The sequence below is a fragment of the Pteropus vampyrus genome, unplaced genomic scaffold, assembly GCF_000151845.1.
Source record: "Pteropus vampyrus isolate Shadow unplaced genomic scaffold, Pvam_2.0 Scaffold10, whole genome shotgun sequence".
NCBI lineage: Eukaryota > Metazoa > Chordata > Mammalia > Chiroptera > Pteropodidae > Pteropus > Pteropus vampyrus.
This window is the reverse complement of record NW_011888791.1, coordinates 14,915,291-14,927,875: the sequence shown is the minus strand read 5'-3', so window position 1 is coordinate 14,927,875 and position 12,585 is coordinate 14,915,291. Positions and strand designations below refer to the sequence as shown.

The 12,585-nt window shown below is 36.8% G+C and overlaps 1 pseudogene; it reads right to left on the bottom strand.

Annotated features, from left to right (window-relative positions):
• Positions 1 to 1,198: 1,198 nt before the first annotated feature.
• On the bottom strand, positions 1,199 to 1,725 carry LOC105303175 (annotated as a pseudogene).
• Between the last annotated feature and the right edge of the window lie 10,860 nt (positions 1,726 to 12,585).

Genomic DNA, 12,585 nt, shown 5'->3' with positions numbered 1-12,585 from the left:
TTAAGGACTGACTTTTGTTGTATTGTAGTCTCCTGAGAAAGTGCTTGGGATGTAAATTGTGTGAGGCTTTGCAGTCATGACGTTGCTTTTATTCTAAAATCATACTTGAGATAGTTTGGCTAGATAAAGTATAATTTTCTCTCACCTGTTGAATGCATAAGGAACCTTGACTGTAAAATATATGTCCCTGGAATGTGAAAGGTAGTAGAGAGATGGCAAGTTAAATTTGTTGCTTGATATAACTACATAGAAACTTGAGATCTACATATCTGCATTCTGAATTTGGCCTAAATTAGCCCTGATTTTTTTTTTTAAATTTTATTGTAAAATACATATAATATAAAAATTGCTATCTTAACCATGTTTAAGTACACGGTTTAGTGTTATTAATTACATTCTTATAGTTGAGCAACCATCACCACCATCCATCTCCAGAACTCTTTTTGTCTTGCAAAACAAATTCTGTACCCTTTAAATAATAACTCCCCATTTCCCCCTGTCCCCAGGCCCCATATCATATAAATGGAATCATACAGATATATCTTTGAGATCCTGTTTACAATTCTTTTGGATATATACGCAGAAGTGGAATTGCTGGATGACACGCTAAATCTATATTTAATTTTTCGAGGAACCATGATACCATTTTCCAAAGTGACTGTATCATTATACATTTACACCAGCAGTGCACAAGGGTTCCAATTTCTCTATGCCCTCGCCAACATTTGTTATTTAGGATTTTCTGATAGTAGCAATCCTAATGGATATGAAGTGATATCTCATTGTGGTTTTGATTTGCATTTCCCTAATGATCAGTGATGTTGAGCATTTTTTTCAGGTGCTTATTGGCCATTCGAATATCATCTTTGAAGAAATAGCTACTCAAGTCTTTTGCTCATTTTTGAATCAAGTTATTTGTTTTTTGTTTAGTTTTGGGCATTCTGTATATATTATGCATATTAATCCCTTACCAGATATGTGATTCGCATGGGTTGCCTTTTCACTCTGTTCAAACTGTCCTTTTTTTTGGGGGGGGGGGTTGGGGTTGTTACCAATTGCTCTATTTGAAGGAATGATACAAACGAAAGGATTTAAGTAGATATTTTGGTGAAATCTTTAGAAAAGGTAAAGGTAACTTCAACATGCTTGCACTGGTTTGGTGACCAGGGGAGTCACCCCTGTGGCTATGGGAGGCCAGCTAAGACTTGTCATTATCATTGGCTCCCTGGGTGTGTTTGTCAAAGAGATACTCTGGCATGCCAAGTTTTCCAGCCCCCATCTTGTACAAGCTGCTTTTGAAGTCCCTCAATTCTTTGATGTACTTCACCTGCTCATTCAGGTAATGAGTCTTAATGAAGTCACACAAGTATATGTTGCTTTTGTCAGTGGCCAGTTTGTGCAGTTCCAGTAGTGACTGATTCATGCTTTCTAAGTGTAATGCACACTCCACTGCATTCAGCCTATTCTCCCAGTCCTCGCAATCTGGTTTCTTAATATTCTGAAGGAAGACTCAGTCACCTCGTTGTTTCTGCAGCTTCAGTTTCTCAGCAAGTTCTCTCTCCTCTTGAGATTCGTGAAGAAAATATTTGGCAAAGTTCTTCAAAGCCACATCATTGCAGTTAAAGTCATAAGACGTGGACAGGTAGACTCAGGAGGTGTATGCTTCAGCTTGATCTGCTGGGTGATGGTGGCTTCTGAGTTCTTGTGGTAGTTCTGGCCCACCAATGAGGAGGGGCGCAGTAGTCATGGTGGTGGTTAGGGAGAGGTGGCATTGGCTGCCCAGTGCTGGAGCAGAGTGGGGGCTTTGGGTGGTCTGAGAGCACTGTGAGGGGTGGCAGAGGGATGGCTCTGTGTGGCCAGCAGGGCTGGAGGATTAGTGCCTCTTTCCTCCAAGCACTGTCGAAGCAGGAAAGTGTGGCAACTCAGGAAAGACTGTTGGAGGTGTCCTTTGATGTAGAAAAGTTTCTAATTTTCATGCACTCCAACTTGTCTAGTTTTTCTTTTGTTGCCAGTGCTTTTGGTGTCATAGCCAAGAAATCGTGGCTAAATCAATGTCGTGTAGCTTTCGCTCTGTTTTCTTCTAAGAGTTTAATATTGTAGGTCTCATAGTTAGGTCTGTGATCTATTTCAACTTAATTTTTGTATATGGTGTTAGATAAGAGTCCAACTTCATTCTTTTGTATGTGGATATGCAGTTTTCCCAGTGCCATTTGTTGAAAAGACTGTCCTTTCTCCTGTTGAATGGTCTTCACACCTTTGCAGAAAATCAGTTGACCATCATCAGTATGTGAGTTTATTTCCGGGCTCTCTATTCTATTCCATGGGTCTATGTCTATTTTTATGCCAGTGCTGTTTTGATTATTGTAACTTTGTAGTACTAAAATCGGGAAGTATGAGACCTCTAACTTTGTTCTTTATAAAGACCATTTTGGCTATTCTGGGTTCCTTGAGATATATGAATTTTAGGATATTTTTTTCTATTTCTGCAAAAAATGTCTTTGGGATTTTAACAGGGATTGCATTGAATCTATATATCATTTTGGGTAGTATGGGCATTTAAAAATATTAAGTCTTCTAATCTGTGAACATGGGATGTGTTTCCATTTATATATATGGCTTCTTTAATTTCTTTCAGCAGTGTTGTTTTTTCATTCTATAAGTCTTTTACCCCCTTAGAAAAGTTAATTCCTAAGTATTCTTTCCGATGCAATTGTAAGTAAGACGGTTTTTAAAATTTCCATTTGAAGAGGAAATTTGAGGAATTTCATTAAAACTAATCAGCTTCTGTAAATATGCTTGCTTTCTGCAAATAAGCTTACTGCATGCAAAAGCTCCTGCAAAAGCTCCCTTGCACTTTGCTCGACTTCCAGATGTAACTATGTGTGCCTTTGCTCCACAAATGTAACTATTTGTACCCTAGCAGCTCCAGTTTTCTGTAACAATTTGTATCTGTCAGCAACCCTTGACAACTCCCAGCCTTACCAATGTTACTCGTTGTAGTCTCCATAGCAACCCCCATCATTTGTAAAGGTTTGAGTTCAAACTGACCAAATAGCTTGTGTAAAATTCTGGTATATAAGCAATATTTCAACTGAGCCCACTGTCCAGATCTTCAGAGCACTAGCTCGTCTGGGACCGCACGTAATAAATTTGAATTCTCCTTCTCTCCCAGTTACTGCTTGGTTTTTCGTTGGATTGGGTTTTGGAGCTTTTGGGATATTTTTCCGCAACACGTTCAGTTTGTTTATTATCAGTGTATAGAAATGAAGCCAACCTTTCTGCGTTGACTTTGTATTCTGCTACTTTGCTGAATTCATTTATTCTAACAGTTTTTGCGTGGAGTTTTTTAGGTTTTCTATGTATAAGATCATATTATCTGGGAACAGAGATAATTCTACTTTTTCCTCTCGAATATGGATGCCATTTATTTACCTACCTACCTACTTTATTTACCTACCTACCTGTTCTGGCTAGGGTTTCTAGTATTATGTTGAATAGAAATGATGACAGCAGTCATCATTGCCTTGTTCCTTAGAGGAAAATCTTTCAGGCTTTCATCATCGAGAATAATATGCTCTGGATTTTTCATATGTGGCTTTTATTATATTGAGTTTCCTTCTATTCCTAGTTGTTAAATGATTTTTATTATGAAAGGGTGTTGAATTTGTCAAATGCTTTTTCTGTATCAATTGAAATGATCATAAAAGGTTTTTTCCTTCACTCTGTTCATGGTGTATTATATTGATTGATTTTCATCTGTTGAACCCTTCTTGCATTCCAAGAACAGATGCCACTTGGTCATAATGTATAATCCTTTTAATAGGCTGCTGAATTAAATTTGTTAGTATTTTGTTGATTTTTGCATTAATGTTCATAAGAAATATTGGTCTGTAGTTTTCTCGTGGTGTCTTTTGTCTGGCCTTGGTATCAGAGTCATGCTAGTCTCATAGAATGAGTTTGGAAGTATTCCTACCTCTCCAATTTTCTGAAAGTTTGAGAAGGATTGTTGGTATTGGTTCTTTTTGAAATATTTGGTAGAATTCACCACTGAGCCATTAGGGCTTTTATTTTTGGGAGGTTTTTGATTACTGATTCAATCTCCTTACTAGTTATAGGTCTATTCAGATTTTCTATTTTTTATGATTTAGGCTTGGTTTTGTGTTTCTGGGAATTTGTACATTTCATCTAGTTTATCTAATTTTTTGGCATACAATTGTACTCTCATAATCCTTTTTTTTTCTCTTAGTAGTGTCCCCACTTTCATTTATTTTAGTAATTTGCGTTTTCTCTAACTTTTCCTAGGCAATCTAGCATAAGGTTCGTCTTTTCAAAGAACTGGCTTTTGGTTTCATTGATTTTCTTTATTGGTTTTCTATCCTCTATTACATTTATCTCTGCTCTAATCTTTATTATTTCCCTCCTTCTGCTAGCTTTGATTTTGTTTCTTCTTTTTCTAGTTTTTTAAGTTGTAAAGTTAGGTTGCTGATTTGAGATCTTTCTTATTTTTTAATTTAAGTGTTTATAATTTTAAGTTTCCCTCTAACCACTGCTTTTGCTGTGTCCCATAAATTTTTGTATGTTATATTTCTGCTTTCATTAGTTTTTAAGTATTTTTTTAATGTCTCTTGTGATTTCTTCTTTGATTCATTGGTTACTTAAGAGTGTGTTGTTTAATTTCCACAACTGATTAATTTTCCAGTTTTCCTTCTGTTATTTCTAACTTTATCTTGTAGTTGGAGATTTTTTTTTTATAATATCTATCTTTTAAAATCTATTGAGACTTAATTTGTGGCATAACGTATGGTTTATTCCTGGAGAATGTCCCATGTATGCTTGAGAAGAATGTGTATTGTTTTTGCTTGGTAGAGTTGTTCTGTATATGTCATTTAGATCTATTCAGTTTACTGTGTTGTTCAAGTCCTCACCTCAATTTTGTTTGTTCTATCCATTATTGAGAGTGGGGTATTGAAGTCTCCAACTATCACTGTGGAACTATCTATTTTCTCCTTAAATTTCTGTCAGTTTTTGCTTCATATAGTTTGCTGGTCTGTGTTATAGGTACATAACTGTTTATAATTGTTTTATCCTCTTTATTAAACCATTTATTAATATCCAATGTCCTTCCTTGACACTTGCAAACTTTTTTTGATTCAAAGCTTGTTTTTTTTCTGATATTTGTATAGCCACCTCTGCTATCTTTTCGTTACTATTTGCATGGAATGTATTTTTCCATGCTTTCACTTTCAACCTATTTGTGTCTTTGGATCTAAAGTGAGTCTCTTGTAGACAGCATATAGATGGATCATTATTAAAAATCCATTCCGTCAATCTATGTCTTTTGATTAGAGAATTTAATCTATTTACATTTAAAGGAATAACTCCTAAAAAGGGACTTCTGTCATTTTTGCTATTTGTTTTGTTTATGCCTTGTATCTTTTTCGGTCCTTCATTTCCTGCATTGCTGTCTTCTGTGTTTGAGATGATTTTTTTTTTTTTTGTAGCATCGCTCTCCAATCTTTTTGGCACCAGAGAATCTAATGCCTGATGATCTGAGGTAGAGCTGAGCTGGTGATGCTAGGCTAGGCTAGCACTGGGGAGCTACTGCAAATACAGGTGAAGCTTCACTCATTTGCCTGCTGCTCACCTCCTGCTGTGCAGCCCAGTTCCTAACAAGCCATGGATCAGTACTGGTTCGTGGACCGGGGATTGGGGACCCCTGTAGCGAAGCATCTTAATTCCCTTCTGATTCATTTTGTGTATATTCTAGAACTATTTTCTCTATGGTTACCATGGGGGTTACATTTAACATCATAAAATTATAACATTTTAATTTAAATTTATAGCAGCGTAACTTCAATAACATATAAAAACTCCGCTCCTGTTTAGCTTCATCCCCATTCTTTTCAGTTATCGATGTCACAAAATCACATTATGTGTCCTAAACCATAAACTAATGTTATTTATAATGCATTAGTCACTTAAATTGTGTAGGAAGCAAAATGTGGAGTTATAAATCAAAGTTATAATAATACTAGCTGTTAGACTAATAATTGTATTATTCTCTTAAATCATGTAGAAAACCAAAACTAGAGTTACAAACCATTTTTACAGTAATGCTAGCTTTTTATACTTGCTCACATATTTACACTTACTGAGATTTTTATTTCTTCATATGGCTTTAAGTTACAGTCTAGCGTCCTTTCATTCTGACTTGCATGACTCCCTTTAGCATTTTCTGCAGGGCACTTCTTTAGCTTAGGTTTATCTGGGAACGTCTTAATGTCTCTCTCACTTTTGAAGAAAAGTTTTGCCAGATATAGTATCCTAGTTGACATTTTTTCTTTCAGCACTTTGAATATCGGTACACTGCCTTCTGGCCTTCAAGGTTTCTGATGAGAAGTCTGCTGGTAAACTTACTGAGGATCCCTTGAATGCAATGCATTGCTTCTCTATTGCTCCATTCAGGATTCTCTCTTTGTCTTTCAACAGTCTGATCACAATGTGTCTTGGTGTGGGTCTCTTTGAGTTCTTCCTCCCTAGAATTTGTTGAGCTTCTTGAATGTTTATATTCACGTCTTTCATTAAGCTTGGGACATTTTTCAGCCATTATTTCTTCAAATAATCTCTTCTCTTTTCGTTCTTTCTGAGACTTCCACAATTCGTATGGTGGTTTGCTTACTTATATCATAGTTCCCTTAGGCTCTGTTAATGTTTCTTTAATATTTTTCTTTTTATTCCTCATACTTGATAATTTCCATTGTCTAATCTTTAAGTCTGTTGATTCCTTTTTCTTCAGCCTGCTCTAACATGCCTTTGAGAATTTCTTTTCTGTTATTGTAGTTTTTAGTTCTAGAATTTGTTTTTTCTTTAGATTTTCTATCTCTTTATTGATATTTTGACTTTATTTTCTTGACATTCTCCCTGTCTTTTAGTTCTCTGAGCATCTTTAAGACAGTTTTTAAAAAGTCTTAGTAAAGTATGTCCACCATCTGGTTCTCTTGGTTTTTTCCCTTTTTTTTTTTTTTTTTTTTTTTTAGTTTGGGCCAAACATTCCTGTTTCTTTGTATGTTTTGTGATTTGTTGTTGTTGAAAACATGGACATTTAATCTAATGGTAAGCTCTGGAAATCAGATTTTCTCACTTCCCTAAAGTTTGCTGGCTTTTTGTTTTGTTTTATTTTGGTTTTTAAAAAATTGTTGTAGGCTGTCTCTTCCAAAGATGAGCTTGAGGTGTACACTCAAGATTTTCTCAGGTCTTTTTTGAACCTGTGCCTTTCCCTGGACATGTGTGGTAACTTTCTAATGTCTCCCTGTATATAGCTGCTTTTGAATGTCCTGGCTCCCAAAATGGAGAAAAGAGAAAATTGAAGGGGGTTAGGAAAAGGGGGCCAACCCTTTAAATCTCATAGAAGTGGCTTTAGTCTGAAGGAGAGACGTTTGCAACAGTGGAGGGGAGCGGTACAGTGATGGCTGCCCATCTCTGTTTCTGCACCTCAGTGATCAGACACAGCAATCCGTGATCAAGGCACAGATCCCCGATATTTGGAAAACAGGGTTATTATTGTTCACCCTGACTCCCACAATATGTGTACAAGCTGCACCAGAAATGCACACAGAGCTACCTGCCAAGGGCCTGGGAGTGATGGGGGATGAATGGCTGCAGCTGAGCTGAGAGTTGAAAATGGACCGAAATTAACCCCAATTTGCCATCCTGTCATTACCCCGGAAGCCACAAACCTTCAATAGACTCCAGGGTTCCAAAATAGTTACATCAGGTAGATTCTGCCAGTGCAATTGTTGTTTAGGTGGGAAGACAGATTCCTGGTGCTTCTTATCTACTATCTTTGCAGAATTCTCTCTGATTTTTTAAATTGTAATTTTCTATACCAGAGTATATGTATTTCTAAGCCACACTCGGTTGTTAAGAACAAGGCAGGAATGTAAACATGTAAATAAAGTTTAGAATGGATAGGAATTGAAAAGAACGGCCATCTGAAGTGATAATGAAAGGTTATTTCAGTGCCAGCATTACGGCTTGTGGTAGGCAGAATGTCATGTTTAATTCTCAGATCCTGTGAAAATATGAGGTTATGTGGTAAAGGAGAATTAAGGCTGCAGATGAAATTAAGGTTGCTAGTCAGATGGCCTTGAGATGAGGAGAGTACCCTGGATTATCCAGGTGGGCCTAATGTTGTTAGAAAGGTCTCTATAAATGGAAGAAAGAGACTCAGATGGCAGTGTGGAAGGGATTTAGCCTGATGTTGCTGGATTTGGAGATGGAGGGCTGAGGCCACAAGCCAAGAGGCCACAGGCAGCCTCCAGAAGCTGGAAAAAGGTGAGGAAATGTGTTCTCTTCAGCCTCCAGAAGGAACACAGCCCTGCAACATCTTGATTTTAGCCCAGTGAGACTCACTTCGGACTTCTGATTTCCAGAAATTTTAGATAACCGATTTGTATTGTTGAAGCCACTAAATTTGTGGTAATTTGTTATGACAGCAATAGGAAAATTAGCACATGGATTGAGAGGAAGGGAAGCTGAAGGTGAGGAGGCAAGTACACATTAAGGTACTGTTATGTAGGGGCAAAAGCAGTGGACATGAATTAGAAGACCAGTTGAGGTTTCCGGTTCTGCCAATTACTTCTACTTGTGTGACTCAGATCAAGTTACTTAACCTTTCTGTGTCTCAATATCTTCATCTATAAAAAGCAATAATAGTAACACCTCACATGGCTGTTGTTAGGATGGAATGAGGCAATCTATGTGGGCCCTTAGTACAGTTCCTTTGGTTTAAGCCCTAATATATGTAAGCTGCTGAGGCTGCTAGCACCACTTCTCCCTCAGCTTTAACATAAGTTTCCCTCGCATCCAGTGATTAAGTGTTTATTTATAAAATTATTTGTATACTATACACATATTGAGCCAAAATTCACTTTCCATATGAAGTAATACAGATTAAAATTATGTTCGAATTTTGTATATAACGAAGTTGTATATTATTTAAGAGAACATTCAATTAAACCCACCGTGCTCTAATCACATTTCAGGCTAGGTGGCTCCTGCACAGCAGATGGCAGGCCTTGCCTTACAGAGAGTAAAAACAGACCATTTCAACGGAAGCAGTTATTCTTTAAACCTTGATTGGCAACTGTGGATCCAGGTTAGTAAAATTAAATTTGCTTCTTATTAATCACGATTATCAGGTACCAATGTAGGGTGTCACTCCGTTATTATTAAGTTATTGGACTGATTCATAATATGTAGATCTAAATAATGTTAAATATGGCTCTAATGTTTGCACTTGTGGATCTTCTCAATGTAAATGTTTTACTTGCTATCCCTTTTAAAAGTCGTTTTGTATTAAATGTGCAATTCATATAATTATACATAATTTCAACTTTTTATTTTAAGATAATTTTGTACTCACGAGAGTTGTGAAAATGGTAAAAAGAGTTTCTATGTACCCTTCACTCAGCTTCCTCCAGCAAATTGACACTGGAACAATGCTAACAATAACTAACTATGGATTTTATTCAGATTTCACAGTTCTTACATGTATTGGTTTATTCTGTGGTTTTTTTGCCATTCAGTTCTATGAATTTTTATCAAATATATAGATTTGTGTAACCACTGCTCCTTGCCCCTCTTCCTGTCACCAACCTCTGGCAGTGACTGATCTTTCTTCTTTACTATAATTTTGTTATTTAAATTTTACAATATGTAAACTTTTGAGACTGGCTTTTTCATGCAGTGTAATGTTTTTGAGACCCATCCAGGTCAATGTATGTGTTAATAGTGTGTTCCTTTTTATTAATGAGTAGTATTCTTTATATGGCGTTACCACAGTCTGTCCATTCACCTATTGATGGATATTTGGGTTGTTTTCAGTCTTTGGCTCTTACAAATAAACTGCTAGAAACATTCATTTACAGGTTTTTATGTATATAAGCTTCATTTCTCTAAAGTAAATACCCAGTTTTATAGGTTTAAGGGTTGAATAAGATTGTTAATGTTACAATACTTTGTAAATGATGGTGCTCAATTTAAATGTAAGGTATATTACTGAGAGTTAAACAATGGCAAAAAGCTAGAAAAAGCATGGGAAAATAAGTGGTAAGAGTTGGTAACAGATGGGATGTGAAGAGGGGACTGATTTTGCATTTTTCCTTTGGCAAAAATAAAATGTTTATTAAGTAACAAAGGGGGTGAGATTCTGGGGTAGCGGTTTATATAGTGGAAAGGTGGGGTTGAATTAAAAAGGGTGAAATATCTTGGTACATTGGTAGGACGCCAGCCTCTGGAGGATGTTCACAGTTAGTGGAGAGAATATTAATAGGAAGAAAGATAAACAGAGACTGAAAGAAAGGCAGATTTATTTATTCACATATCCAACAAATATTTACTGGGCCCCTGTGTTTGCCATTTGTTATTTCGGGCTCTAGACACACAAGTGATGTTCACTGCTAGACAAGGTTCCTGCATTTATGAAGCTTATATGCTAGAAAGAGTGAAAGGCAATAAAAAAGTTAATTATAAGATAATGTCAGGTAGTGATAAATAATATGAACAAATATAAATCAGGGAAAAAAATTAGAGAGAGACTGGAGATGGTATTTTAGAATGTATATCCTTCAAGGTGGTGATAGCTTTTGAAGTTTCTGGGGGAGCTAAAGTTACAGGAAGATAAAAAGCCAAGAAATTCCAAGAAAATAGAGGATTTGAGGGTAATGTGCAGTTCATTGGGAAAGAGCCTTCCAATACTTTCAGCTGACCCCAGACAACTCCCCCATTACAACCCAATGCCTGGAATGGTGCTTAGCACTTAGTAATAAAAGTTAATTGACTGAATGGTTATAGGAAGTGCTGAGCTACCCAAAGTTTCTGGCTCTCTCTGACTTCCACCTGAAAGTGCTAGTCCTGCGGAGTAAAGCTTAGATCACAGTATTCACACATATCACAGAGCAACAAGTTATGGAGTCCACTCACCTGCCATTTTAAGTACTTAAAAATTTTAACAAATATGGTTCTTTGGCAATATTATTGCATGATTAGTACATTCTGTTAGGCCTAGCCTAGATTTTAATTTACTTTGTGTTAAGTTCAATTCCAAAAATATTTTTGTTAATTTAACTGTGCGCTGCACTAGCCTCTAAGGGCACAACGAGGAGTCTGACATAGTCACTGCCTTAACTTAATCAAGCTGATGTGTGCTCTCTCTGTATTATAAATATGGCAAACCAAGTCTATCTCATCTTAGTTCATCACCGATATTTTTCAGGGTTGGAGGAAATGCAAAATTCTTAGATTAAAAGTAAAAATCTAAATCATGTCGGTACCGGTCCAAAGTCCCTGTACTCTGACGCTTTGAAAGGCCAAAACACAAAGCCCTAACTGAGAAGACAGAGCCTAGTGATTCTTTAACTCCATCTTTACAAAGTAGAATTTAGGCTTCTTTTAAGCAAGGAGAAGAGGGAAGGGTTGTTTTTGTAAAACTGACGTGGCAAGGAGAATTTCTGTAATGATTAGCATATCTATGTATAAGATAAAGTGGAGGCTGTTAGCCTGAAGGCTGTGGAGACACCTTGGGCTCGAACAAGATGGAGTCCGAGAGACCGGGCATTTCACTCTGTTACAATGTCTAAGCTGACAACACATAATATACCTACGAGGCCTTATAGAGTTGGGTAAATGACCCTACAGTGAAGGAAGCAATGCTTCAGAGGGCAGAAATGAGCTGCATGTTGGTTGGCGGTAGGAAATAGTGGGAAGCAATCATTATCTACACCATTACACATTACAAAGCCTGGAAGAGTTTTCTTGACAAGGGCGTGGCATTGCGGGGCCTTCGCATTTACTGGTAATCAAAATGTGCTTGCTAGGGTGGTCCAGCACCTTCTTTCTTCTGTGTGCACCAGCACTGTTCCATGGACTCACCACCCAATTCTCCTTTTACTTTGTTTTGCTTTGCCTCGCTTAGTTCAGAGCCTTGCAATATAATGCCTACAGGTTCAGTTTTGTCATCTCTGTAGAAATCGAATGAGCACAGAGGTTATTTGGTTTTAATTATCATTCATTAAAACAATCAATGTAGAGGATTTAGTCATTCAGATGGTTAATGGGGGGACATTTAGGTAATTACAACTGTTGAATGTTCTCTCCTGCTAATTGTTTTTATTGAACAAGATTTATATGTAAGTCTTGAAAAGAAGTGGTTGCAGCTTTGGGTATCACCGACTGACATTTCGGAAAGAAGTGGTGGACTGAGATCTGAGTCCAAAGCCAGGCCCCACTTACTACTCTGTTTCACTGTCTTCATATTCCAAAGGGTAGATGTAAAGTAAATAATCCCTTGAAGCTCAAGGAAAAGATCTGTCAGATTCTGTACATATTTGGATACTTGTGTCTCAAGTAGTCCCCTAAATTAGCACTATTTAATAATTAACCCATGTACTTAATATCATGTTTTCTTTGATAAATGGCCCTAGCTTATACTTGTGGGTCTCCCTCTCTTAAATATTTGTTCAAAATTATTATTTCAACAAACCAATAATGTTCCAGGTTCTGTAGATGACCTTAGAGATTACAACA